Source organism: Rhinolophus sinicus, linkage group LG13 (genome assembly GCF_036562045.2).
Source record: "Rhinolophus sinicus isolate RSC01 linkage group LG13, ASM3656204v1, whole genome shotgun sequence".
In the NCBI taxonomy this organism is placed as follows: domain Eukaryota; kingdom Metazoa; phylum Chordata; class Mammalia; order Chiroptera; family Rhinolophidae; genus Rhinolophus; species Rhinolophus sinicus.
Genome location: NC_133762.1, coordinates 13,890,926 through 13,917,928, shown reverse-complemented (window position 1 = coordinate 13,917,928; position 27,003 = coordinate 13,890,926).

The following is a 27,003-nucleotide window of genomic DNA, read 5'->3' as shown; positions in this document are numbered from 1 at the left end:
GTAAAGCCCCAGACCCATGCCTCTCCACCTTCCTGCCTCAGCCCTCCTGGTGGGCCCTTCACCTGGGGAAGGTGTGTCAGCTGAGCTGAGAGGTGATGGGCTGACTTTGCATGTAATTACGCTGTGCTGTGTGCACTAACTCAAATTGCAGGATGACGTGAGAGACGAACACATCCAGTGAGACGTGTACTTATTTGTACTAGTTTTAAAATAAAGAGCAGGGGACCTCTTGGGCTTGGGGACACCAAGTTGAAGAAGTGGCTTCTCGAACACGGATGAGCATCTCCGTCCCACATACCCCGGAATGAAGCACAGGGGAACTTTCTCTGGCTCTGGAGTGTTCCCGCTTTTGTCACCACACAAGTCAGGCTCTCTGACTGCAGCAAGCGCTGCAAGAATCCCAGGCAGGCTTCCCCCACGGGGCCGTGGAGAATGTAATGCAAACCTGGAAGCAGAGGGACTAAATAACACCAGTCTCTGAAACCCTTTTGGGGAGAGTGAGGGAACGCAGGTCTGTGTGTACACGCTTTTTTATGTTCCTAAACACCGGTTTCCTCATGGAAAAGCCTGGAAACCCCTGAGTTAAAACATGAGTGAGGGGACTAGGGGGATGTGTTCCACTCTAACTGAAACCTTCTGGCCAGCCTCAGGAGTCAGGAAAGGACTAGAGCCCCGGTCACTTCTACGTACTACATTACTCAGGATTTCAAGCAAAAACGAAGCAGAACTATTCTAGGCGTTGGCGACACAGTAGGAAACCAGGTAATGAAGGCCAGGCTCCCATGATGCTTACTTTCTGTTGTGAACACAGACACAAGCTATCCACATCTGGTTTCTGATGCTGTTAAAACTTCGACATGCTAACATTTTATTATGGGCCACGTGACTGAGCTCTGGGTTCTCTGGTAGTTTCTGTTCTTAAAACGAAACGCACACTGCCTGGTATATACATACATTGTTATCTCGCTTGCGTGCACTCCCTTCATACCTGTACAGATGTTCTCAAATTTCATCCAGAAAGATTGTGATCTTCTCAAAGGAGCCAGAATTAGCAACCATTGCAGGATGTTTTAACTGGGGAGGAAGCCTGTTTGCCCATGACATTGGCCATTTGCAGGTGTCCTCGGGTCCCTGACAGGTGCACCCTTGTACGTTTGACTCTTGACTGAGAATCAGGTCAGCCTGCACGGAAGGACCCATTTGTACACCCAGATGTCCTGCTATGGTCAGAAAAACATTAAACAGACTATATTGGAACCCGGGCAAGTGCCTGTCTCCTCCCCATAGATGTTTGCAGCTGCAAGCAAACTACCCTTCCCTTTAGGAATCTGCGATCTGTGATTACCAGCTCACTCTCTGACCTCAGGCTGTGTCTGCCCTCTGTTTACCTTTGTTCTCAAACTGCCAGGTACATAATTTCACGGTTCCCTCAGGGAGCTTCTTGGGAGAAGGTAGAGTGCATAAACAAAGGTCTGTATAGAGACAACTCCAGCCCAAGGGCCCGCAAAGCAATCAAATGTGCCGAAGAACCAAAGCACGGTGTTCGTTAGCCCAGAGTCTCAGCCAAACTGACCCCTCACTGCTGTATAACAAGCATCCCCATGACTTTCCCCACCTCCTGCCCCACTTTCTCAGATTAAATGCTTCTCAGGCCCAGCCCACACGCTAGCCCCCCTCCAGAGCCCTGACGGTATATCCCTGCAAGTGATTTCTTCCTCCTCTCTGGCCCCACACTGCTCTTGAAATGCAGCCATATGTATATTATCTCATTACAAATTTTAAGTCCTCCATGAAAAAAAAACCCGTGCATTCTTACTTTTTTTTTTGGTCCCTGTCATCTGTGTTTGTTCTGTGTCTCTTCCACCCTGGGAACATTTGAGGACAAATTACTGTTTATAGAAAACGGTGAGATGTAATGAAAGAGGTTTTGACGTTAAGTCCAATGGTGCTGAATATCCAGTTTTTTTGTTTCCTGAAAACAAATTATTCTCCTTGGTGCCCCATCACCCAGAACTGTGATTTAGTAAGGTCTTTTCCATCTTCCCTCTCCCTCACTCTTTCTCCTTTTTATACATTACTCCAGCATTAAAAAAAGGAGACCAGAGGTTGACAGTGAGAGCCAAGAGACCAGGGTTCAAATCCCAACTGTGCCTCTTACTCACTGAGGGATTCTGCGCAAGCCATTTAACCTGCCTGAGCTTCAGTTTGCTTGGCCGTGAACTAGAAGTAATACTGTCTGTCTCGCCTACCTCCAGGGTGGCTGTGAACACAAAATGAGATGGGAGAGGTGCACATACTTTAAAATGGGGACCCCACTGCATTCACTGTGAGCCAACTACCACACTGTACTTTATAACGTGTATATCCATCACACTTCAGCCGAAGTGCTTTATAAGTTAACACTTCGTACAGACATTTCTAATTGTACTGTGATTAGACTGTTCGCCAAGGAAAAAGATGAAAGAATGAATTAAAGTTGTCTGAAAGTCATTAGCACAGTCTTGAAGAGATGCTGAGTTGATATGGGAACTAGCCATTTCGCTGTACAGAGACAACTCCACATTTTGTGAATTATTACTTGCTAAATTCTCAACGTTTTAGTTTTACCAGAGTCAAAGACAATAGAACCACCGCAGTTAAGAACCACTGGACTAAACAAACACATTCAAGCATGTTCAAATCAATACAAAGACAACCTTATAGAAAAACAGGCAAAGCCTATAAACAAGCAGAAATATTATATAATGGCGAATAAATATGTGAGGAAATGTTTAACCCTGCTAGTGATCAGGGACATGGAAAATTTTTTTAAAGATTCCTATTTTGGCCAAAATCAAAAAGACTGATAATAGCCAGTGTTAGTAAAAGTGAGTGGCATACGCTCATAAAATCATCTAACATATATCCTTCGATCCAGAAATGTCATTTCTGGTTCACTCTCCTACAACAACAGTCACGTGAGTGCTCACGTAATTATACACACGTATAAAGCTGGTCCTTACAACATTCTTTGTAATAGTGCCAAAGTCCAGTCATTATAGAATAGTTCCATAACTGTGGCCTATCCCTATATGAAACATTATTCAGCTACTAAAAGAATGGGGTAGAATTATAAGGATTGATCTGGAAGGCTATGGACCTATGCACCCACACAGGGACCATCTTACGGAGACAATAAAGCAAATTTCAGAATAACGTCATTCTTGTTTAAAAAAAAAAATGTTCTCACTACACATAAAGACATAGATTGATATGTGCATAGAAGACTGTCTTAAAGATCTAACAGTAATGACCCTTAGGGAATTGGAAAGGAGAATGGGGACTTTTGCCTTTTCCTTTATATTTGGGGGCTGTTTTTACAATAAACACGTATGCACTCTTTCGGCAATGTAAACAGTCTGGTGTGAGTTCAAACAGAAGCTTTGTAAAGAATAGCTTTCTGTGCCAGAAGGCTGGGGCCATTTCAGGGCCATCTCTTTACTGTTGTTTATACTTAAAGTTTGTTTTTTAGGAAATCCCACAGCTAGGAATATTTTGGGAAAAGGTTTCTTCAAGTTCTTTCTTGGAATATTTTGGGAAAAGGTTTCTTCAAGTTCTTTCTCCTCAGATTGGGAAAAGACTGCTATACAGGTGATTTGTTGCAGGTACAGAAATTCCCCACCTGGCTGTCCTGCCATCAATGTTTCTGTTGATGTTAGGAGAGTCTTCATTGTTCAAGAAGGAGGACAGCGATGGCTGCAGATGCGACCCGCAACAGGGAAGAAATGCGCGAGGGCCACAGATTTGGAGAGTTGTGTTCAAAGCCTAAGGTTCCCTATGCCAGAAAAGATAAAGGGAATACAGAGACGATGCAGGGTGGTGGATAGGTGTCATCCCACAAACACCTACAATCCATCCATTGCAATGTTTGGGAGTCAGGCTGCAAAGCCTCTGAGACCACGCTGTGGCTCAACTGGGAAGTTCTCAAGGTCAACTAGTGACGTCTGCCAGGGACACAGGAAGGGAGAACGGAGATGTATATATAGAGTGCGGTTCTAACAGGAAAGAAGTAAGAATTAGGAATGACAGTTCATCATTAGGGTGAAAAATGCGGTTAATTTAAGTTTTGCTCCATAAAGAACAAATAAATAAAGTATCCTCGGCCCTCATATAACTTAGAGTTCATAACCGTGATTAACAGTGATCAAATGACTTCTACATGACCCACACTATCAAGCATAATGGTGTCGACACAGATATTTGAATTCTGAAACAGCCGCATGCAACTTGAAAACAATGATCTGAGTTAATACAGAATTTCAGTTCTCGTAATCAAGACTCGTTCAGAAGTTCTCATTAACGGGCTCATGAAAATGCTCATGGCTCTCTGTGCCTCGCTAAGCAATCAATCTTTATTTTTACCAAGTCCAAGTGGCAAAAGAAAGGAAAGGCTAGGAATGGTGGGTTCTCCAGAGAGGAGGAGATGCTGGTCTGGAATAAGTACAGGAAGTTCCCTGCGCAAAGAAACATTTTCCATACGCTCTGCACCAAATGGATTAATCAGGATGAAAATTCAACAGCCCTTGGAGAGACTCAAACCGCATTCCAGCCAGTCCTTTGCTGAGGTCAGTACCTGGACAAGAGGAGTTTTGACTGTGCAAAGGAGTAAGAAAGGCCCATCATTTGGGCCACCTTGGCCATTTTCTCCACTCCCTACACGGGAAGGTGCCTTGTTCGCCATCCCTTGACATTGACGTATGTTCCATGTGCATTCACAGGCTTCTACATTTTGGCACGTGCTTTTCCCTCTGCCTAGAATCCCTTCTATTCTTTCTCTTCTGACAATTGCTACTCACTCAACTTCTCAGCAAAGTCTTCTCTGACTCCCCCAGGTGGGAAGCACCTATTAGGAAAAAGGATACTTACTTGGTTTTCCCCTAATGACTCTTCCCACTCTGTTTCCCAGATCCTTTCTTGATTTTTCTGTTACATACCTCATGACAGTTAGATTAACATGAGGAGATCTGTGCAAGGAACACTTATCACCCCCTGGAGAGAGCAAACCTCTCGATGGCAAGATCGTGTCCCCATCTCTGTATCCTCACTGCACCGGCCTCTTCCTTATTATACAAGGTATGGGTTAGGTAGTGCACTAACCGCAGACTTTCTCGGTATGTAGGAAGTCTAAAATATATCCTCAGTAAATGCAAGGGGCCAGCTATGGTTTCTGTGAGTTCCTTGATCAGAAACAATACTGCGTGAAATCCCATGGCGCTGGAGAACACATCCTGTAAATCCATGGAAAATAGTTTTGTCAGAAGCATCGGATACAGGGAAGGCAAATCTGTATCCAGAGTGTCTACTCCAGTAAGAACAAAATACCACTGCCTACGAGACAACATCCAAACCCGACGGGCACACAAGACCCACCGTGTTCCAGACCCTGCTTACTTCTCCAGCCTCACCTGTCGTAACTGCCTCACCTGTTATTACTGTCCTCCTTCCCTCAATGCTCCCCAATGCCCTAGAGACACTTCTTCTTTCCCAACTTTGCCATTATCTTTACGAACTCTGGGCCTCCATCTGTCCATTCATTGACTCATTGGCTCCTATGTTTGTTAAGTACCCATTGGTGGGCAGGAGAACATGTCTTCACGGAGATGTGTAAATCAGCTAACACATTAATGAGTGATGGCTGGTATGTCAGAGAATGTAGAGGGGCCAGGATGGGGGAAAACACCTCATCCACCTGGTTTCAATCTATACTTTAAGAGCAGTGTGTCCTTGGGTAAGTCACTTCGTGTCTCTGAGCCTTGGATTTTCATCCACAAAATGGAGTTGCTACCACTTCTCTCCTCAGGTTGCCATGACACTTAGCTCTCAACCCACACACAATATGGAACTCCCCTTTTGCCTGATATTGGGAAAGGGCTCAAAATCGCAGCCATCCCTGTGACCGACTTGCAGTGTGTCAGTAATGGCTTTAGCCCTTGTCATTTCTAATTACTTTGAGGACGTGTAACTTTGACTCCCTCCTTCCCCCACCCACTGGAAGGTCCCAGGCGTGCCTCTGTCTGATGGGTCTTCCCACCTTTCCCCCTCACACTGTAGTTCTCACCCTGCCTTCTCCCTCATGTAACTGGACCAAAAAGATGGTAAAAATCCATGGCAGCTTAATGTCGGTGTCCTCCATAGCACCAGCAGCATTCAAAGCTCAGCTTCGAAGGCCGGTAAGAACTAGTTTCAAACACCCACCTCGTGGCTGGGTCACATCGCACACCTATGGAACCTCTCTGAGCCTGGGTTTCCTTAACTGCAAAGTGAGAAGACTAACAGTGCCTCACAGGCTTGCGGTAAGGAAGAAAGAAGGTGATGGGAAAGCTATTTATCAAGGAACCTCCACTCATTGGGGTGGATAATTAGGAATTGTCTTATTTCCCTAAAATGTACCATTTTAATCCTGGTCTGTCAACACCTCCTTTACTGTTGGGTATCAGAGCCCATGATGATATTTCATTCTGGATCTATAATTTCTTGGCTATTTTTGTTCCTCCACTTTTCTGTTATTGTTGCTTCAAACAGTCTTATTTCAATTCTTAAGATTTACTTTTGTTCAGTGAAAACTACGGATTCTGGAGTCAGCTGCCTGGGTTGGAATCCCAGCTCTGCACTTACTAGCTAAGAGCCTTGGGCAAGCTACTTAACCTCTCTGTGCCCCCATTTTTTGCCTCTGTAAAATAGGGATAATGATAGTACCCCTATTTCATAGAATTGTTGCCAGAGTAAATGAGATGAAAGCACTAGAAGAGTGCCAGGCACACAAAGTAAACGCTATGTAAGTTTTGCTGTTATTACGACCAACTCAAACCTCCTTCCCTTCTCTTCTCCAGGCAAGGTTAGACCTGTGGCTTCGTCTGTTTGCAGTTCTGGGGGTCTCTCCTTGGAATCCCTGTCCCTCCATCTTTCCAGAACAAGGCCAGTACTAGGGCCTGGAGGCAGCAGTGAAAGATAGCTAGTGTCCCGCTTGCCCCAGCCAGGGGACATTCTCTCCCACCCAGCGGTAACACACTATCCATGGGCTTGATGACCACAGGTGGTATCTTCAACAGGCCTGCAAAGGACGGCTTCCTCCTGGGCACCTCCCACAGCCATTAGTGGTCTCTGTGGACGTTTGGCCTGTATCTTCCTGCCCTGGCTCACAGCATCCTGCTGCATACTTCTGATGCACCCCTCAGGAGTGGTCACTGGCTCCCAAACTCATCTACCCTCAGCAGCCGGCTATTAGACCCCTGGGCATGTGTAGAATTAGCTCTATGTTCCAGCCAGGACTGAAATTCCAGGCCAGGGGCTGGGGGATAGGGAGGTAGGTCCTGCCCCCTCTCACCACAGTCCCCACTATGCAGCTCACCCCAGACTCCTGCCCCACCCCCTGGGCACTGCTCCGCCCACCAGGCTGGGTCATGGGCCTCACTGGTTCCTGAGTGAGCCAGGGATACAGCAAACTCATGGCCCACTAACTTGACAAGTTTCCCCTCAGGCCTCCCTCCCTTGGCTTCACAGAGGGAAGCGGCCCCTCCCACTCCCCTGAGAGGCTACCTCTGTCTCCCTCCAGGCCTCTTCTCATAGGCAGTGTTGAGGGGCTGGGGCTGGTGGGGTGACACCCTCACTTTCTGCAGAAGTGGTTTCCGCCAGCAGCCCTAGGCCGCCACCGTTCCCTGACGCGAGAATGTAGGCTCCATGATCCCTTTGTTTCTCAGCTGTAGGTTTTGGCTAGCAATTCAGGCACAGGATAGCCAACCACCCGCTGATATATAGCAATTGTTTTTAAGGGGAATTGCACATGGCTCTCAAAGTATATTTGATTGAGTGAGAGAATGAAAAACAGGCATATAACAAACCAATATTAGAAATACGATAATAAAGTCATAAACTAAGCGATAATAACTAATGTAATAACAATAAAATATGCAATCATCGCAAATATGACCATTTTATAAGTAAAACCCTTTTGTTATTAAACAAATTAGAGTGAGCCACATGAGATTCCTGCTTTCGTAGGTCAAAAACAGTCCAGTGTTACTAATTTCACATGGAGCAACCTAATATTTAACTCCTAGGGCAGGTGGGGAATTTTTTCAAAAGCTTTACAAATACTGAATTAAATCCTCACGGTGATCCTCCGAGAAAAGAGTTATCATTATAAAGACCGTGTTACAGCTGAGGAAACTAAGGCACAATTTCTTATTCTAGAAACTTGCCAAGAAACTGAGGCAGAATTTCTTACTCTAGAAGCACAGCCAGTGAGTGCCAGAGCCTGAGTTTAAATCCACGCAGCCTGGCTCCAGAGGTCACACTACCCTTCAGAAACAGCGATCTGATGAGCATTTAGCTTCCAACATAGTTCTCTGCCACTCTTATTCCAAATTCAGGGCCAGATTAGGGAACCGAACCCTAGAGGACAGACACCCTGTGCCCAGCAGCAAACAATGCCTCAGGCAAAACCAGCAACACACAGTTCTCCCTGGACAAACACGGTGAAACAGATACGGCATCATTTTCCTCCAAGCACATCTTTTCTGCCCATCTACTCCTCGTCAGTCTTCCCATCAGCAAAATGGGCATGCACAACAGGCACACATGGCAATAGAAGCAAGAACTAATTAACGCCTGAAATGTGTGTCGAGATCTTCTGCTAGAGGTGCTATAATAAGGGCAACGTATTCTCACATAAATTCCAGTTTTGCATCCTGCAGCCCGTTCCTCTCTGGGCAGGTGGTGGTGCCCCGTCTTGTTGAGATCTGATCTCTAAACGCAACCATGTGTTTTCTTTCATCCAAATGACTGTGCTCATCTCAGGAGCAGTCTTTAATTTTCTTCTTGGAACCGAGGACCATCCTTACTTACAGCAACAAAAGGTCCCCAGGACGGTGAGGTAAGATTTGAATTAAGATACCTTGGCATATTCCACTCCACAGCAATTAACGGCCAACAGGTTTTTAGCAGCACCCACTCTCTTCAGAGCGGTTACTTTTTGTCTCAACAATCCCTGTCTATCATGTTATCAAGCTGTCCTGATTAAGCAGCCCCCAGAGGCTGGCTCTCTGCCAGGTGGGGAACCAAGTGGATGTCACAGTTGGGACCTCTGTCCTCTGAGGGCCCAGCCCGATGGTGAAGCCATGTGGTTACCAGGCCTCCATCAGCATCGCTGACATCGAACACGACCAGGCCGCATGACTCAGAAGGGGGCTGGCTAGCCCATTGGCCCGCTATCCAGTTTCCTCCTTCCTCTCACCTGCCTTTTGGCCACTGTTGTTCATTAGCATCTCTCTCTGGAGGAGAGAGAAGAGGAGAGAAGAGCCAACTTTTGCTTGTCCATTTGGCTCCTTCTCAGCGACTCTGGCAAGTGTGTAATCTGATGGAACTGTGGTCCAAGACGAGGGTTTGGACTCCTTCCCTCTCTCTGCCCCTTGCCAGGCATGTGAACTCCTGTGCAGGCTCCACATCCCAGCTTTCCCGAAGGCCTCCAGGCAAAGCCAAGTTAGTCACTCCCTCCCTGGCTCCCGGAGCCCCTCCAGGCCTGGAGAACACTCCTTACATTGTGCAGGAATGATGAGGGCCCCTGTCTGTCTGCCATTGGACAGGGAGCTCCTTGAGGGTGGGGCTGCGTTCTTTCATCAGCTTAAGTCCCACAGGTTCCGGGCCCCGCACTTGACACATAACTGGGCTGTAAGACATGTCTGTTGAATGAACAAATAGAGCCAGTAGACCTTCTTGACCACGTCCTCAGAAAATCAAGAATTAACGCTTTGAATTTATTTTATTTTATTTTTTTGGGGGGGTCCGTGTTTGTGAGTGTGTGTACTTGTTTATTTGTTGTTCTTAAAAAAATCAACATCCCAGAATTTCTAGAGATGGGGAGACCTTTTTAACAAATTGATTCACCTCATTCATTGAACAAATATTTGTTGACTATAGGTCATGTACTAGGTACTGTTTTAGATGCTAGAGAAATAAGATAGACCAAAGGAAAAAAGAGAAACAGCCCTTCCTTTGCGATGCTTGCACCCTAGTGATAGTATACTTTTCTCAGGTAGGAACTGCCCCCCGTAATTTCCTACTTTCTGTTTTCCTCTCTAGTACTTTTCCCTGAAGACGGTGAACCATCTAAGCAGTTTCCACCAAGCAAGCGGAAGTACCCAGGGCACAAGTATGACATAAACACTTAGGAAAGCGACAGGCACCCCTTTTTGCCCTTTCAGTGCCCCCGACCCCCCAAATCCATGCTGCTAAATAAGAAGCTTTTAGGAGACCAGGTGTCAGAGGGGAGCAGCAACCGGGGAGTAACTGGGCAGGTGGCAGGACAGGGAGGCCTTCCCAAGGTGGGGGACACTACAGCACCCAAAGATGCCTGGGGCTCCCAGGAAAGACTGGGGGCCTTCCTGATGCCTGGTTCCAGATGGGAGACAGAATAGGTGAAACCACCTCCGGTTCTGCCTGAGTCAGGTCCTTAAGGGGAAGAACATTTAGTTTACCTAAGGTGCTGTGAATTCCCAGCGCCCTAGGCAGACCCATATTCCAGCATAAGCACAAAAACAAATTCTAAAGCCAAGGAAATGACTGGTGATGAGCCACAGGTATGTATTATCATGGCCACTGCTCTTCTCTGAGAATTCTCTCTGCAAGGGGAGGGGAGCCCCCACACACACACAAATGTGAGAGTCAGCCAACTTTTTAGCAACTGCGTTTAGTGCTTGGCACTGACGTGGGGACTGGCAGGGAGGTCGATTCGCATAGTATGCTGTTGACACCTCAGCGAAAGGCAAGGGAGCTGTTAGGACAAGGCCGTCCCACTGGTCTGCCATGCTGGGCACTGGCTTTTAAGCAACCAGAGTTGTGATGACAAAGGAAGATCTTGGTGTGGACAAAAAGGCCGTACTTTTTTGATGAGCTGAAGTGACGACTGAAGTCATTTTGGCTTTGCTGGTGTCTGAGTGGAAAGAGAACAGGTGCGTGCCTTTGCCAAAAATGACAGCCCCCGAGCTCTATCACCACCCAGGAATGGGGTGCTTATGTGGCATCAGTGAATTCCAGAGGCTGGGAGGTCTGCAGATAAAAGCCCTGGGGGGCAGAGCTCTGTGAGGCCTGCTTTCTGAGCAATGGCTGGGAAAGACTGTTGAGAAACGTGTCTCATCTGCCCAAGTGCATTCACCCACGAGAACTACATCCCACGACTTCTGTCTCACAGCAATGTTTGCAGCTATTGGCAGACCTGGGGATTGTGTGCACAGAGAGGTTTTCCTGAGGAGGCTTTTGGCTTCAAGCAGGGTATCTCTGTCCCTGTCTTGTGTTTGTCTCTCTCTGACTGACATTGTATGTGGTTGCCCGTTTCCTCTGTGTGTGTGTGTGTGTGTGTGTGTGCACGCGCGTGCTCACACAAGTACACATACACATTTACCCTTCTTTAATCAGAGCAGGCAGGACTCTTGCAAAATCTGTCTCCGGGAGTTTAGAACATTTGGACAAATTCCCACTCAGGGCATTCTGTAAAGGGAGGGGCTGCTGGCAGCCTTGAAGGCTTGCTGTGGGGAGGGAATGGGGGTGCCTGCAAGCAGCCTTGGCCCCTGGGAAGCCAGACCAGGAGAGAGAACCCTGCGACTTAAAGACAGTTCTCTCCAAACAGTCTGCCATGTGGTTCTATTCAAGACTACTCAAAGTGACACGGATTTAAAACTCTGCACTTCGGCGGCACCCGAGGGCTGTTTGCCCGCCCGCCTGCTCCCTCGTCCAGGTCTCTGACACACTGCTGGGTGCAGGAAAGGGCGTTCCTGCCACTCCGTGCCATTCAAGTGCAGATGTTCCAGGCAGCCTCACAATCAAGCTGACACGTATCCCGCATCCCACAGCATGACAACCACGGCGTGAGGTTCCTGGGAAGGGCTGAGTGTGTGCATTAGGTCACTGAGCTCTGTTACCATTTAACCAGCCTCAGCCTGCGTCGTGGTGACACACATCTGCTGACGGGACGGATCAGTGCATTGCGCTGTCGGCGGACTGGTGGGCCATGCTTGAGAGACTCCTGGCATGCGCTCCAGCCTGCATTTTTCACTCTTGACTGAAAGCATATGCTGCACACAATCAGGACACTGTGAGCATGTGGGTCCGAGGCAGCTTCCTACACATCTGGCTCAGGCCGGCTGAATCACTTCCCCCGGGAGGGTGGCTTCCAGCTCTGTGACATCTGGAGAGTGGCAGGAAGTGTCTGGATCCATCCCAGAATGATTTTTATCTCCACATGCCTTTCCAATTTCATCAGGGCCTCCGTGCTACATTCCAAATGACATGTCCACATTTGCCACGGACAAGAATGACAGATGGAGAAAAATCATCTCTGACCCTTGAAAGTCGGTCATGTTTTATGAGGTAAGCGCTTGGGCACAAAAGGTATTGTAGGAGAGCGCCCAGAGATGGCTTGAAAAATGTAAGTTACGTATGCTTTAGCTTTTGGAAATAAATGTATCCTTCACAAACTGCTAGTATATCAAAGCAATGAAAACAGCATTTAAAATTTTTATTTATTTATTTATTTATTTAACGGAGGCATGACCTACGCTGACTAAAAGGCACAAATCTCAAGTGTACACCTGGATGGTTTTTACATTTTTACACATACACAGGCCCACAGAGCCAGCGCCCAAATACAGGTTTAGAATATTCCCGACACTCCAAAAGGCTCCCTTGTACACCTCCCTATTGACAGCCCACCCAGGAAGGTCCCCACTATTCTGGACGTATCACCTAGAGTATTGAGAAGGGCACTTTTATTTTGGGCTCTTACTGATTCACAAATATCTCACCCCACACAAGCCACAGAAATGGTATCAATCGCCAGGAACTTGCGTAGAGAAGAACTTGGTCAAGAACTTGGTCAAGGTTTAGATGAACCGATTTTATAACATCCATGTCACAGCATGTAGGGTCCTCCTATACACACTATTTCACGATCAAGGAAGGACACATTCCCGGAGGAAAACTCTTGGTCATCAGCTGTGGGGAGAATGCTGGATTTGTTCTTGTTTCTGAAGCCTCTCGGTAGCTGACGGCCAAGTTCACACCTCTGTGCGTGTACAGCCACAGGCCTTCAGGCCCTCCCCGCTTGGAAGGGCACCCGTGCCAGGCCAAGCGCCCAGCTCACATCCTCACTCTGCCTCTTCCTGGGTCTTACACCCGTCCAGGAATGAGGCCCTCGTCGCAGCTTGCTCCTCTTTAGAGAAAACGCTTAGTCAGACCCAAAGCTAGTCTCTACAGGCCCCACACTGTCCTCAGGAAATACCAAGAGAAAAGGCCGCAGGAGAGAGGATTAAGCCCTCCTGCGCATTCCCATGGCCCGTGTCTGAATTCTGTAGCTGTTGGCTTTGAACTGAGTGGACATGCTTGGCCACGCTGCCCACCGGTTGTCCTCTCTCAGAACTGCCATTGCTGCACGCAGCGGCCTCGGGTAAGCAGGTGTCAGCAAGACGGATGCATCTTTCCCGGACGGTCAGACTCTTTGCCACCCTAGTGTTGCGTTTAGATGGGAAGGATTTTCAGTTCCGTTTGAGGGGGGCGGCAGGGATGGGGCTAGCCACAGGAAAAGGGCAGCGCTAATGGAAGAAGCCTGGAGAAGGAGTCCAGAACCAGGCTGCTTCTGCCCAGTATGCACTGACCCTCTGTGGAACCTGAACAGGCCACACGTCCCCATCTGAACGATACCGTCCACTGTACATAAAGTGCAGAGCTGTTGGCTTAGGATGGGGGCTGTGGGGACCCACGGGAAACGTGGCTTCTAGCAGTGTGGCTTCGGGCATAAGTCCTCCGCTGGCCTTCAGTCTCTCTGACTGTAAAACAAGGGGTTGAACTCCCTCACACTCCCCCAAGGGCACTGGCCATTTGGCTATGCTGACCACGAGGAGGGTTTTCAGCTGCCCCAGAGAACGTGTTCCTCCCAATCAAGCTCACAGGGAAGGGTATGTCTGACGGGTCACCACGGATGCACACACACGGGGACGTGGGTGAGGTGCGCCTCTGCAGGGAGCTGTGAAAACCCCCACATCAGAGGGAGAGAGCGTGTTCTCCCTGTGTGAGGAGGATGGACTTTTCCTTCCTGGTGGCCAAGTTCACTGTCCACGTACACCCACTGCCAGCAGAGCGACTTCACACAGACTATTAGTGCTTGAGAGCTGGTCTTCTGACAGGACTGGGGCACATCCCTGCAAGAGGACACTCAAGGCTTCTCTTTGTCGCTGTCAGACCAGAGCAGCCCTTGCAGGTACTCCAGTCCACACAACGCACTCTGGTCACCGGCTGGAGGCCACCTTGTCCACAAATCTACTGAGATGGTTCTTTTTCAGGACTTTAGAGGCAGTTTGAAGAATTACTTCCTTTGGTCTTTTTATCTATTTGGCTGGTCTCATCCAGGCACCTCATGTTACCGAGAATTGGATTCATCTTATAAAATGTGCCATAGACAGCTTCCAGAATAATTAATCATACGTATGTGTGTTGCTGTAATTCAAATGCTCTACATCCTTGGGGGTTCTGAAGTTCACGTCCACTTCTGCTCCACTGAGGTCCTCAGGCATATGCGGAAGCGTCTCCTCTATGCTGTTGGAATCTTCTTCTGTCACTGCCTTGGATTGGCATCACCCACGTGACCTTTCCTGGGTCCTGTGCCGTGCCATATCCAACATGGATTGTATGGGAAGGTCTCCCTCCTTGTTCATTGTCATAACAATGGCAATGGACTCTCTCCTTTCATCCACAGTTGCTCGGAGTATGCCCATCTTCACAGCTCACACAGCGCTGGGTAGACCAGTTTTCATCAGCTCCTGCAGGCTCGTGCACGTGCGTGAGTTCTGGGACACACAAAGCAGACTGCCCGCTGCGGGGTTCCGTCAGTGCTCTGTCTTTGCACCACACACTTCTCGCCCACAGACTCTTTCTCCATTCAGCAGTGTGCACGAGGGAGGTTTACAGCATCTGGGGTTTTTTGGTGAAGGGCACTCCTTCCAGGCTGAGAACAACTTGAAAATGTTGTTCTCCCCACCGTGCAGATATCATCAACTCTGCGAAGCTTCCTGGGGCAAGCCTTCCCAGGGATTGGCTGCATAAGCAGTTCACAGCTGCTCTATGTGGACTGCAGACTATTTAGGACCACTGGGACTTGGTTTCTCAGGCCATCCCTCAGTCACGTGCATCCTCAGGGGTGTGGTACAGCGACTTACACATGCAAGAGATGTTTGTTGGATGAATAAATAAGCTCGGCATCATTTAACTTAAAGCAAGTCTCCATTTCAAATGTACTAGTCTTCAATAAAATAAGCTTTGGTTCAAAAGAAAGCTGCATCTGAGAGGTTTCTTTGCTGTCATGTATACTTTCTCACAATTGGGGGGGGGAGCTGGAATGAAGACGTATTTTCCCCACCTCTGAGAGTCTTCAAATCATTTTTATGGGGTTGGGTGAGCTATAAAGAATGCCAACTTCTGTGACTTTCCCCCTGCCATTTTCTCCTCTTGAAACATCCTTTTTTTTCTGCCCCACCCCCAACTTTGAGTATCTAATTATGTCTATTACCACTGCCTACCCCAGGAGCTATAATTCAGTAGGTCGAGGTAAGCCCTGAAAATTGGCATTTCGAACAGGTTCCCCAGCGATGCTGATGGTCTAAGGACCACACTTTAAGAACCATTGAGGTATACTCTTCCTTACTAGAAAACGTATTCTAAAATTACAATAATTGATGAGTAGATAAAGAAACTGTGTATCTGTACAATGAAAAGTATAGAAAGGAACAAATGTTGATTCATCCTACAACATTGCTGAACCTTGAAAACATCATGCTAAGTGAAAGAAGCCAGACACAAAAGGCCACATAGTACATGATTTCATCAATATGAAATGTCCAGAACAGGCAAATCCTTAGAGACAGACAGTAGATTACTGGTTTCCAAGGGCTGGGATCAGGGGGAATGAGGAGTGATGCTAATGGGTGTGGGGTTTTTTGGGGGGTCTGATGAAAATGTTTAGGAATTAGATCATGGTTGATAGTTGAACAACCTCATGAATATACTAAAAACCACTGAATTCTATGTTTCAATATGGCAAATTCTATGACATATGAGTTAGATACCAATTTTAAAAGGTAACCATAAAGATGGTCAAAATAAAATATAAGTGGCTCTGTATATATTCTTGGGGTAACTAAAGATCAAAACTAACTAACAAGGAAAAGATTGTAGATTTGACTCATGTCTTTAAAAGAACTTAAAATCAAAAGGAAATTGTAAACTGCAAAACATGTTTTGCAACAAATATGGCCGTCAATAACCTTACGTTTTCCCAATGTACACGTTGCGAACAAAGAGAAAGACTAACCCCTCTACATAAAAATGGACTAAAGACATGAACAGGTAGTTCTTAAAAGCTGAAATACACATCACTGGTAGACATATTCCAAAAATTCAAGCTAATGAGCTATCAAACTGTAAGTTAAATTAAAATACATTATTGCCTAATCAATTGGCAAAGAATTTAAAAAATAATCTTTTAGAGGTGAGACTCCAGACCTCTGGGGGTGGGGGGGGCAAGGTGGCAACACGCCATCTCAAACCTTTAAAGTGTAGGTAGCCTATGCCTCTGCAATACCATTTATAGAAAGTTATACTAAAGAAATCGTTAAGAGTGTGTTCAAACAACTATCCTCCAGGTGGTTGACCAGCAAGCCTATTTAAGATGTCAAAAATCAGAAAGGAGCTGTGTGTGAAAAAACATCAGTTGTGTTGGAAGATGGTCCGACTATCAAATGAAATACTATTCTTCAGTCATTAAAAAATGATGTTGTAGAACTAATATTTATTACCATAGAAAGCTGCTCATGATCTGCTGTCCAGTGGAAAATATGGGTTACAAAATAGAATCTACAGCGTGAGCCAAGTTTTGTTCTAAAAGCTGTGGGTGTGATATGAAAGCTCTAGAACGCTGAACCCCGCAGTGTTACAGAGGATGTCTCAGGGTGAGAATGACTGAGTTTTCCTTCTTTTGAACAGTTTCTTCCGCAAACACTATACAGTGCTTTTGTAATAAGGAAACAATTCCTTTTAGCGTTTTAAAGGACTATAATGTAAAATTGAGGGGAAAGTCCATCTTCTGAGAGGACACCCTGATAAACAGGAAATGGAAACCAAGAGCAATGCTGTAAAATGCAGAATAAATTCGGGGCACCCTTCTTGAGCATCTTTTCTTGGATATCTCATCTTGGATAGAATTCAGACACCCCAACTCACTGAGCAAAGGAGCAGCTAACACTACCAGACCTGAGCAATGCGATGGGAGGTCATCTCCACTAACAATAATAGCTGACATTTATTCAACGCTTCACTACTTGCCGGGCTCTATTCCACGTGTTTTCCATGTATTAACTCATTCCGTCCTCAACATAACCCTGTATCCTAGGTACTCTTAGAATGAGAAACTGAGGCACAGAGCGATTGAGGAACTTGCCCAAACCTAAGCATTCTGCCTATAGTCTTGTCAGAATTTCCAGGAGCTCTCTAACAACTCTCTGCTTCTGGGTCCAAGCAAACATCCTGCCATAGTCATTTGGGAAAGCGTCTTTACCTCCTCGCGGGTCAGGGTGGTCCTAGAGAGCTGTCCTGTGTCACCTTACATCTTCTCCTTGAGATGTAGGTTCCTTGGATTCCCTGGGTCTCCTTTCCTGTCCCCTAATCCCACCGCCTTGCAGATTCACACCTGGAGAGCAAGATAGCTGGGGGGGGCAAGCCTTGGTCTTTTATGAGTGATGGAAACTCATCACCCCGCATCCTCAGGGGACTCAAGGGTTTACAGATCAAGTCCCCAGTTTCTCCTAACAGCTGGTACGTGCTGGACACATCGTGAGCCAGAACCTGTTGGAAATCCCAAGACATGGGCAATGGCCTTGAAGTTTCCTTTTTTTTCTGAATTTCCAGGAAGTTATTTTATTCTGTGACAAATGGGGCGGGGAGCATGGGAGGAGTCCACCTAGGGTGCACAGAATAAGGGGGTGCATTGTCTGGAGAGAATTTTAGAACAATAACAGAACTAACTAAAACTCTATCTGCTTTTTATTATCTCCATGTGCCAGCAATTCTAAGCAATGTCAGTGATGAAAGACCCCAACCTGATAAGTTGGACCACTCCCTGGACCACTCACACACACACACACACACACACACCTTCGCGCACCACAGCTTCCATTCCTGGCTTTTCTTATCGTCTACCATTTTGTTTCTGAGTCTGATCATCAATCCCCAATACCTTCCCTTTTCACTGGGGTTCCTGATACCCAAGTGATGGGTGAGGAGGAGGAGAGGCTTTACTTGGGCGGGAGAGAGAGCGTAGCCTTCCAAGGCTGTGTCTGCCCTCTCCTCTATCTATGAAGGTGCCTGAGAAAGAGCAGCTGGGAAACTAGACATGGAGCTCCACTCTGGCTTTTCCTCTGAGGGCAGACGTTGTCCCCAACTTGGAGTCAGGCTCCTGATGGGAAAGGGAGTGCCTGTGAGACCCAGCCCTGATGTCCCAGCTAAGACGTTCCCTGTGCCCCAAGGCAGAGTTAGTCACTTCCTTCTAGAGCTCCCACAGCACCTGTACACCCCTTTGTTAAAGCACTCTGCATGTCTTAGATCACCCCACTCTCCAGGGAGCTCCCTGAGGGCAGGAACTTATTTGTTCATCTTTGTTCCCTGGTTCTGATGTAGCAACTGACACAGAGCAGGTGCTCAAAAATATCCAGTAGAACCGAAAATGGAGTCATACACTGCCCTCGTCTTTCCCCAGGAAACATGTCTGCCATCAGCCCAGGATAAACACAGTCTAGGGCCAGGCATCATTCATCCATTCATTTATTCGAGGTAGGCCTGTTTGTTCTTATGTCATTATCATTATGGTCAGGTGTTGTTTGTTTCTTTACTGTCACTGATCTGAGTAGTTTCATTTGCGAAAGATTAAATTGCAAAGCTGATAGAGGACTCGTAATTCCATACAAAACGGGGAACGTTCTGGAAGGAAATACAGACACTAGGAGGGGAAACTGCTGCTGTTAATTCACTGTGTGGTGACTATGAAGGTCTGTTGAAGAAATAGGAGAGGAAATGGAGTTTGGGTCATGCCCCTTCTAGCAAAATCTGATGAGAACTGCTGTGCCCTGGCCGTCCCACCCACAGCGGCCCCCGTGATAAGGACTGGTGGTGGCCTCTGTGAAGTGAGGGAATGACTTACTAATAACGGGTGGGGATGAGCTGGGAGGAAAATGTGACAGGACTCGTTCAGCCTTGTCCAGGCCACACCCAGTTTAGTCAATGACTTCTGAACCCAAAGAACATTCGTTACAGGAACACAGTGGAGATTGTACCTGGGGCTTAAAAATAAAAATGTCAGCCCGCCCCTGCAGTGACATACAATCTAATCCTCTACCAGGAAAGAAACGCCTCCCACTGCAATGAAGATGGTCTTGGAAGGGAGATCTGTCCTGAAGAACATCCAACAGTTTTACTGAAAAAAACGAGCGGCTGACCTGATCCACTTCCTTCCTTTTAAACAGAAGAACTTGTATAATAGCTTCAATAAGAGTCATGTCAGCAGCAATCACTGTGAAAAACTTTCTGCCAGGATGAAATTCAACCTCATAGGCATGTGCCGCCGCGGCATTTTAACATATATTTTCTAGGCACCTGAGATGTAAAAGCATGTAAAATAAATAAAAGCCAATTAACAAGAGCATCTGGGGAGATGCTGCTTGGGGAAAAGAGAATGGAATGCAGGGGAAATCCTTGGGAAGCACGCAAATGATAGCTTCAGCAGCACTTCCTGAGGCCTGGCTTTGACCTGTTCTGAGAACCTTCCGTGGCCTCTCCAGCAATATTAGTACAGGCAGGGTTTGCAAGCCAATGTCCCATGGGCCAAATCCAGCTCACAGCTGTGTTTCATTTGGCTGGAATGGTGTAGTCATTTTTTAAAAGTTGGAAATCTGTAACTAGGACATGTGCTTTCCAGTTTACCACAGTCCTCACTGCTCCCAACTGTCTCACACTGGTGAATCCACAGGACCTGCCCGGCCTCTGTGGCCATCTAGGTCTGCGACCCCGATATTCCTAGTCTCTGGTTTCAAACTTGGCAGCCCTGTGGAATAATTTAAGGGCGCTTTCGAAAAATACCCATGTCTGGGCCCCACCCCTGGAGATTCTGACTTAATTCTGCCTGGGCAGCAGTTTTAAAAGCTCCCCGGGTGATTCTCATGTGCAGTAAAATCTGAGAACCACTGCCCTTGAGACCAAACTGGCTGGACAACTCTGAACCCCAGGCACACCGCTTATCTCTAAACGGACCTGTTCCCTTTACCTAAGGCTGGGCCACCTGGGCAGGTGAAGCATCACCTTACTCAGACCCTCACCTGTGACCTTCTGCGAAGGGGCTCCCGGCCAAACTCCCCAAAGGATCCCCAATGATGTGGGAGATAATGATCCCTTTTGAAATGATGAGTGAAGGCCTTCTTTCTGGAGCTTTTAGTACTTGGTCATTTAGCCACAGGCACATCCAGAATCAGTCAGCTTGTATTAGGCATGAGGCACGTTCTCATTCGATTCCTCATGCTAGACTGATAACAACAGCATGAAGAAGGGATTACTCTCCCATTTTACAGGTGGGAAAACGGGGATACCGAGCTCCAGGTAAAAGCCCCATGTTGTAACTCAGGGTACCACTGAATTTATTTCAATGACCATTCAGCACCAGTTATGCAGTCTGTGGAGGGCTATATTCCAGAACAGCCAGCGTCTGCTCTGATTGGTCAGTGCCTGTGCCACGCTGGTTGGTAGACATTTGAATGTAGAGTCAATGGGCTTTATTAGGCACCAGGCACTTTGTCACACCACCCCTGTTGCTAAAGCCACAATAAAGGTGATTAAGCTATGGTCCCCATGCTTGAAGGCTCAAGTCTGGGAGGAGGGGAAATTGACACTGAAACACGTGCACTAGGACAATAGAAGGGGGTGTGAACTAAGTGTGCGACAGCATCTATCTCTACATGGAAACACCAAGGAAGGACCCACAGAGCAAGAGATGTTTAGGCCTGATCCTGAAGGATGAGTAGGAGTTTCCCAAGCAGAGAAGGGTGAGTGGTGGAGGTTCTTGCTGAGCAAAGCCATGGGAGTGGGTGCCCCCTGTGTGGCATGTTCGGAACACTTGGACTTGCGCCAGGAAAAGAACTGCACATTCCCCTGGAAGTTAATCCTGCTTATCTAGAAACCCAATGGTCCTGAATGGCCTTAATTATTTTTTTAGTATTGGGGCCATCAAGGTGAGTTGCAGACGAGTTTCCCAGCTGCAAAGACAGAGCTCATGGCGGTCATGATATCCCCTGCGTTACCCAGCACCTTCCCCTTTTCAAATCGCATTCTAGAAATCTGAAGGGGACCCTTATCTCCAGCAGAAAGGAATCTCTTCTTCTCTCTCACTATATACAGTCACGGGCACAGTGTGTTGCTAGTTGCCTTATGTTGGCTAATTCCCACGGCAGTGTTATTTGCAAAATCACAGGAGAAGACAGAAGTCACAGAAAAGGAGCACACGATGTCAACACTAATGCTTTGCATATTTGCTTTGAGTTGTCTTGAGACAGTTACAAACTAAGTCATCCCACTAATTACACAGACCATTCGTGTCTGTAATTGCTCTCAGCCATGTCTTTTAAAAATCCACACTTTGCCCCTTACTCTGGACACCTTTTTTTTTTTTTTTTTAATGCTGTTGAATTCAGAAATCATGGATTTCTAAATAGTCAAACGTAGTGAGTTATCCAAAGGCTTTTATGTGACCTAATTATGATTCCACCTTCCAAAATGGATGCTTCATAAGAAGGAGCATTATTGTCCGAGATCAGCCAACACCTCTGCCTGAGCCACTTCCCCCTCTTCACGTATGTGTGTTGTAGCCTGAAGCAACGCACATGACTTTGAGATGCTTCAATATTTTCAACCTGGAAGACGCTACAAGATTAATTACTAACTTAGGGACCTTGTGTGGCTCAGCCCTTCATTATCATTAATGAACCTTCTTCCTCTGCACTAAGAAGAGACGTCTGATTGGATTTTTTCTTGCAGTAGATATGTAAGTGTCCCTCAGAAGTTCACTTTGCCAACCCATGTTGTGAAGTAAACCTGATCATCCATGCGAACTGGAGGGTCCCCTGAGAATAAATAAATGTTGTGACATTAGCTGGTTGGGGGTAGCCACAATGAAAACTCGCTACATCACAACATAGACGGTGCATTAATCTGTAAGTAGAACCTGGCCTTAATTATTTATGATAATAGCCCTTAATATACTAGTTTGCTGCGGCATATTTTGTATCAGTAATGGAGGTCTCCATCCTCTAAGAACTTATTACAACTCTCTGCTATTAAATCTTCACTGAGAGGTGGGGTAAGAGCCTGACCAGGGATTTCATGGGAATATCGTGTTTGGAGCACAATAATCAGGGTTTACTGTTCTGAAGACACTTTCATCCTAAGGCTCTCAAAGCGCTTTACAAGCCTTCATTAGTGCCAGGGATACCCCGAAGGCACCGGGGTTTTACTATCTTTGTTTTATAGGTGAAGAAACAAGACACAGGCTGGTGAAGTGACTTGCCCAAGGTAACAGGACAAGTCAGCGGGACATTTGGGAGGGCACAGGCAGGTTTAGGCTATGACTGATTTTCTTCAGCCTTACAAGAAACCATTGGTCTGTGTCTTTTGAGCTAGAGGACCCTGGCCGTGACTTTCAATGTTTGGGGGGGCCCCCATCTGGCACATTCAAGGCACACAACAGCCCCTTAGTGCATGCTGAAGGGAAGAATAAACTTCCAATCCCAACATTCCTGATCAGTTACTCAAACTCTTTTAGTCAGTTTCCCACTTTGTGTAGCTTGTGGAAAAGTCCTGTGAAGTATGTTAACACACTGCTGGGGTCGCTTCCACTTTTGCACAAAAGAATTTGATGTTTGGGAGGTTTTTGTTCTTCTGAAGAGAGATTTCCACCTCCCATATTACAGGATTTTTATAAAGGATCTTTGCTCAAGTTAGAGTCTGCTGTTGTGTTGGAGAGTTCTAGATAATTACGTGGCAGCTTCTCCTTATACGTTTGGCTATTCTTTCTAAACCCTCAAGCAGCAAGAAAACTGAGAAAGAGCTTTTAAAAATTACTTTTTATTGCTAGTGACCTCTATAGTATGGGCCCTACTTTGAGGGTGGGCGGGTGGGGGGGGGATCTTTGTTGTTTGTTTTGCTTTAAATGTGTGTATTTGATCCCAGCTCAGATTTACATTTAAAACATTTTAAAAGTGTATGCACTCCCAATTGTGTGGAATGCCAGGAAACGAGTTCATTCTGCAAGGAATGAGCTTTTCAGCTCTGTCCTTTGTGACAGATTCCAGAGCGTCTCTACCTTAAGGCAGGCAGGTCACCAGGCCGCTTCTCTGACCCCCCCTAACCTGTACCAGGCTGCGGGCAAGCACTCCTGTCAGCTCTGTTTACTCTGGCAAGACTGATGGCATCCAGGTGGATTTCCCAACCCCTGTGCCTCCTCACTCCCGCCCCCACTTCTCCTCCCCAGCCATGACGACGGAGGGCTGCATTTGCCAATTGAATAGTTAGGCAGTGAGTTGCTGTGCAAAACTCCAGTCTGCAAAAGCGCCTCTGCTCCTGCGTTAAACCACTAGCTTTGCTTCTAAGGCATGCAGGGCTGCCACCTGATTCCTGCACCCTCCCCACCACCGCCCCCGCCAATGTGTCCTCTGGCCTTCGGGGAAAATGTGCCTCGGTGCTTATTCCTGCCCCTGCATCCCTGGATGAAGTCACTCTCCTGGGAGGGCTGTCTGTTAGGCAGATAATCCTGCTAAGCGTCTGCAGGGCCTGGTCAGGGGATGCTCAGCTCAAGAATGTCAGGAGTAGACGGAATGGTGCTGGATGTGGGCTCCTGGCTCGGTGCTGAGGGAAACCAGGCTGCTGCCCTGGTGGCCATCAGCCTCGAGGCGGCCAGCTCCCACTGGTTGGTGATAAGCTGCTGACCTTAATGGACTAATTATTAGTGGAGGGCTGTTTGCACACCAACGAGCGTTCTGAGCCCCTTGGACATGGCACTAAGCACTAGGGACTCGGATCAGAATAAGACTCCATTTCTGGAAGGTGGCGGAAGGGAAGGGCGAAGTTAAAGGACAAGAAAGCAAACACTAAATAACATGGTACAGAATCCAGAAAGGGAATGATCTCTGAGGAGTGGAAGGAGCCCTTCCTTCCTTCCTTCCTTCCTTCCTTCCTTCCTTCCTTCCTTCCTTCCTTCCTTCCTTCCTTCCAGGGCCAGGGACCAGGACATGGAGAAAAGGCAGGGTGTTCCTGACAGGAGAAATGACATAAGCAAAGGTGCTGAGGCAGGAACTAATAAGCCAAGTTCAGAGAACAACAATAGAGGGACATGGCTAGTGCCAGAGTTCATAGGAGTAACAGAAGAGTGAGGCTGGAGAGCCAGGTGGGGCCAGGTGAAGAGGGCCTTGAGTGCGAGGCAGAGGGCTTGTTCAGTAGGCCAAAGAAAAAAGTTCGGGAAGGATTAACTAGGAAGGTGGGAGGGTGACATGATCCAGGTGGTGTTCTAGAAAAATTAATCTGGCATTGGTATGTGGGTGGAAAGAAACTGAAAGCAGGAAGCCAGTTGACTGCAGTAACCCACACATGATTTGATAAGGGCTACGGGCTACGTGAATCCTCTTCAGCCCCTACCCTCCACACCCTTTCATGGTTAACTTCATTCATTCTTTGGGTCTTGGCTTAAAGGCCACTTCCTCCAGGGAGACCTCCCTGACTGATTAGGCAGGGTCTCCCTACTATATGTTCCCATAGAAGCCCACTTGCTTCATCATAATTACCTTATTGTGGGTTTCGGGGGGGTGGGGGGCGGGAGCTTTAAAATAATATAAAATTTAGCATATTAACCATTTCTAAGTATACAGATCAGTAGTGTTAAGTATATTCACATTTTGGGGCAGCCATCACCACCATCCATCTCCAGAATTCTTTCATCTTACAAAACTGAAACTCTATAGTCATTGAACAATAACTCTCCATTGCCCCCTACCCTATCCCCTGGCAACCACCAGTCTACTTTCTGTCTCTATTAATCTGACCACTCTTAGGTACCTCATACAACAAGTAGAATCCTACAGTATTTGTCTTTTGGTGCCTAGCTATTTCGCTTAGCACATTGTCCTCAAGGGTCATCTATATGGCAGGGTGTGACAGAGTTTCCAACCCTTTTAAGGTGAAATAATCATCCATTTATATGTATGTATAATATGTATGTAATATCACATTTTGTGTACGCATTCAACTCCAATATTGAAAGATTAGCAAAATAGGAAACAAGATTTCTATCATGTCTCCAGGATTCAGGAATGTGAAGCAAATCCCTTCTCTGTGTTGCATGTAGGACAAGTGTTAAGTAGGGTACTGAGGATTTTACACACCTGACTCATCTCACCTAAATCACCAAAATGAGTGAATGAGGAGTGTTAAGTGCTATTTCTCCTGGGCACATTTTCCCAGGCAGTCTTCATTCTGTGGCATTATCTGTCTCAGAATATGCACAGGCTGGCTCAGGAAGACCAGTCCTCCTGGCTGCATAACCCAGAGGCTCTCACAACACCAGAACGCAATCCTCTGTTACTCAGTGTCCCTGGCCACTGGGGTCTGGACTTAGCTCCTCATATGAGCCCGCGAGCCCTTCTCTCCTAATGCCCTTCAGCTCTGGGCTCCTGGCACCTCATGTAAACCCTGAGCCGTCCTTTAGAGCAGGACCATGAGTATAAGACAACTCTGAAAAGTTTTCCCTTGTAGCTACAGGTACATGAATGTGGAGGACGGGGACACACACACACACATACACACACACACACACACACACAGACACACCCGGGGCAAGGAAGCAAAGAAGAGAGGTTGCAATTATACCTCGGTGACTGCGTGATGGAGAGGAGAGGCTATGAGTGACGGTCACCTCATGTCCTGTCCCTTGTCATCAGCAGGGACTTCATCTCCCCTCTCCCCATGTCATCACTTTCTTCTGGCTGACACACGGATGTTTGTACAGCGTCCGTGTGCACACTGAGGTCCAGAGCCGCCCTGGGTGCAGAGGGCCTCAGCGGCCCTACGTCTAGCACACGTGATTGCCCCCAGGCCTCCGCACTGCACTGAGCTGCAGCAAAGTCTTCCATAAACATCTCTGCCTGAAAGAAGCAACCCAATCTATATAAACAAAAACTGTGAGCAGGAAATCACTTACACTGGTAATTGTTTAATATCAGGGCCACATCCTTTGAAATATGTCCACAGTTCAAGGATTCATAAGGCATTTACATTTAGACAGAAGCTGTGGTTGGGAGGTTAATGTGCAATCTGATTATGCTGATTTTCAAGACAGGTAATAAAAGAGAAATTCAAAATTAAAGCATCATATCTAACCCTTGGTTGTTGTAAGTGGACTTTAAAACTGTTTTTCGAAATCAGAACACATTGTTGAGATGGAGAGACACTGAAGATATGAAACAGATACTGAACTTCCAATATAAATCACAGTTAAGTCTTGAACAACACAGATTTGAACTGCACGGGTCCATTTATATGCAGATTTTTTTTCAATAAATAACTGGAACTGTTTTCAATCTAGTTGTGAGTCTGCGGATGTGGAGGGCTGACTGTTTGCATTGATCTTCACCATCTTATATAAGGGACTTGAGCCATCTGTGTATTTTGGTATCTGTGGGGAGACCTGGAACCAGTCTCCCAAGGTACCAAGGTACAACTGAGTTTTGGGGGAGTCAAAAGTTATACGTGGATTTTTGACTGCACGGTGTCAGTGCCCTGTACTCACACATTGTTCAGGGTCACGTGTATGCATTTGGAAGGAGGACTTCGTCAAAACTCAGT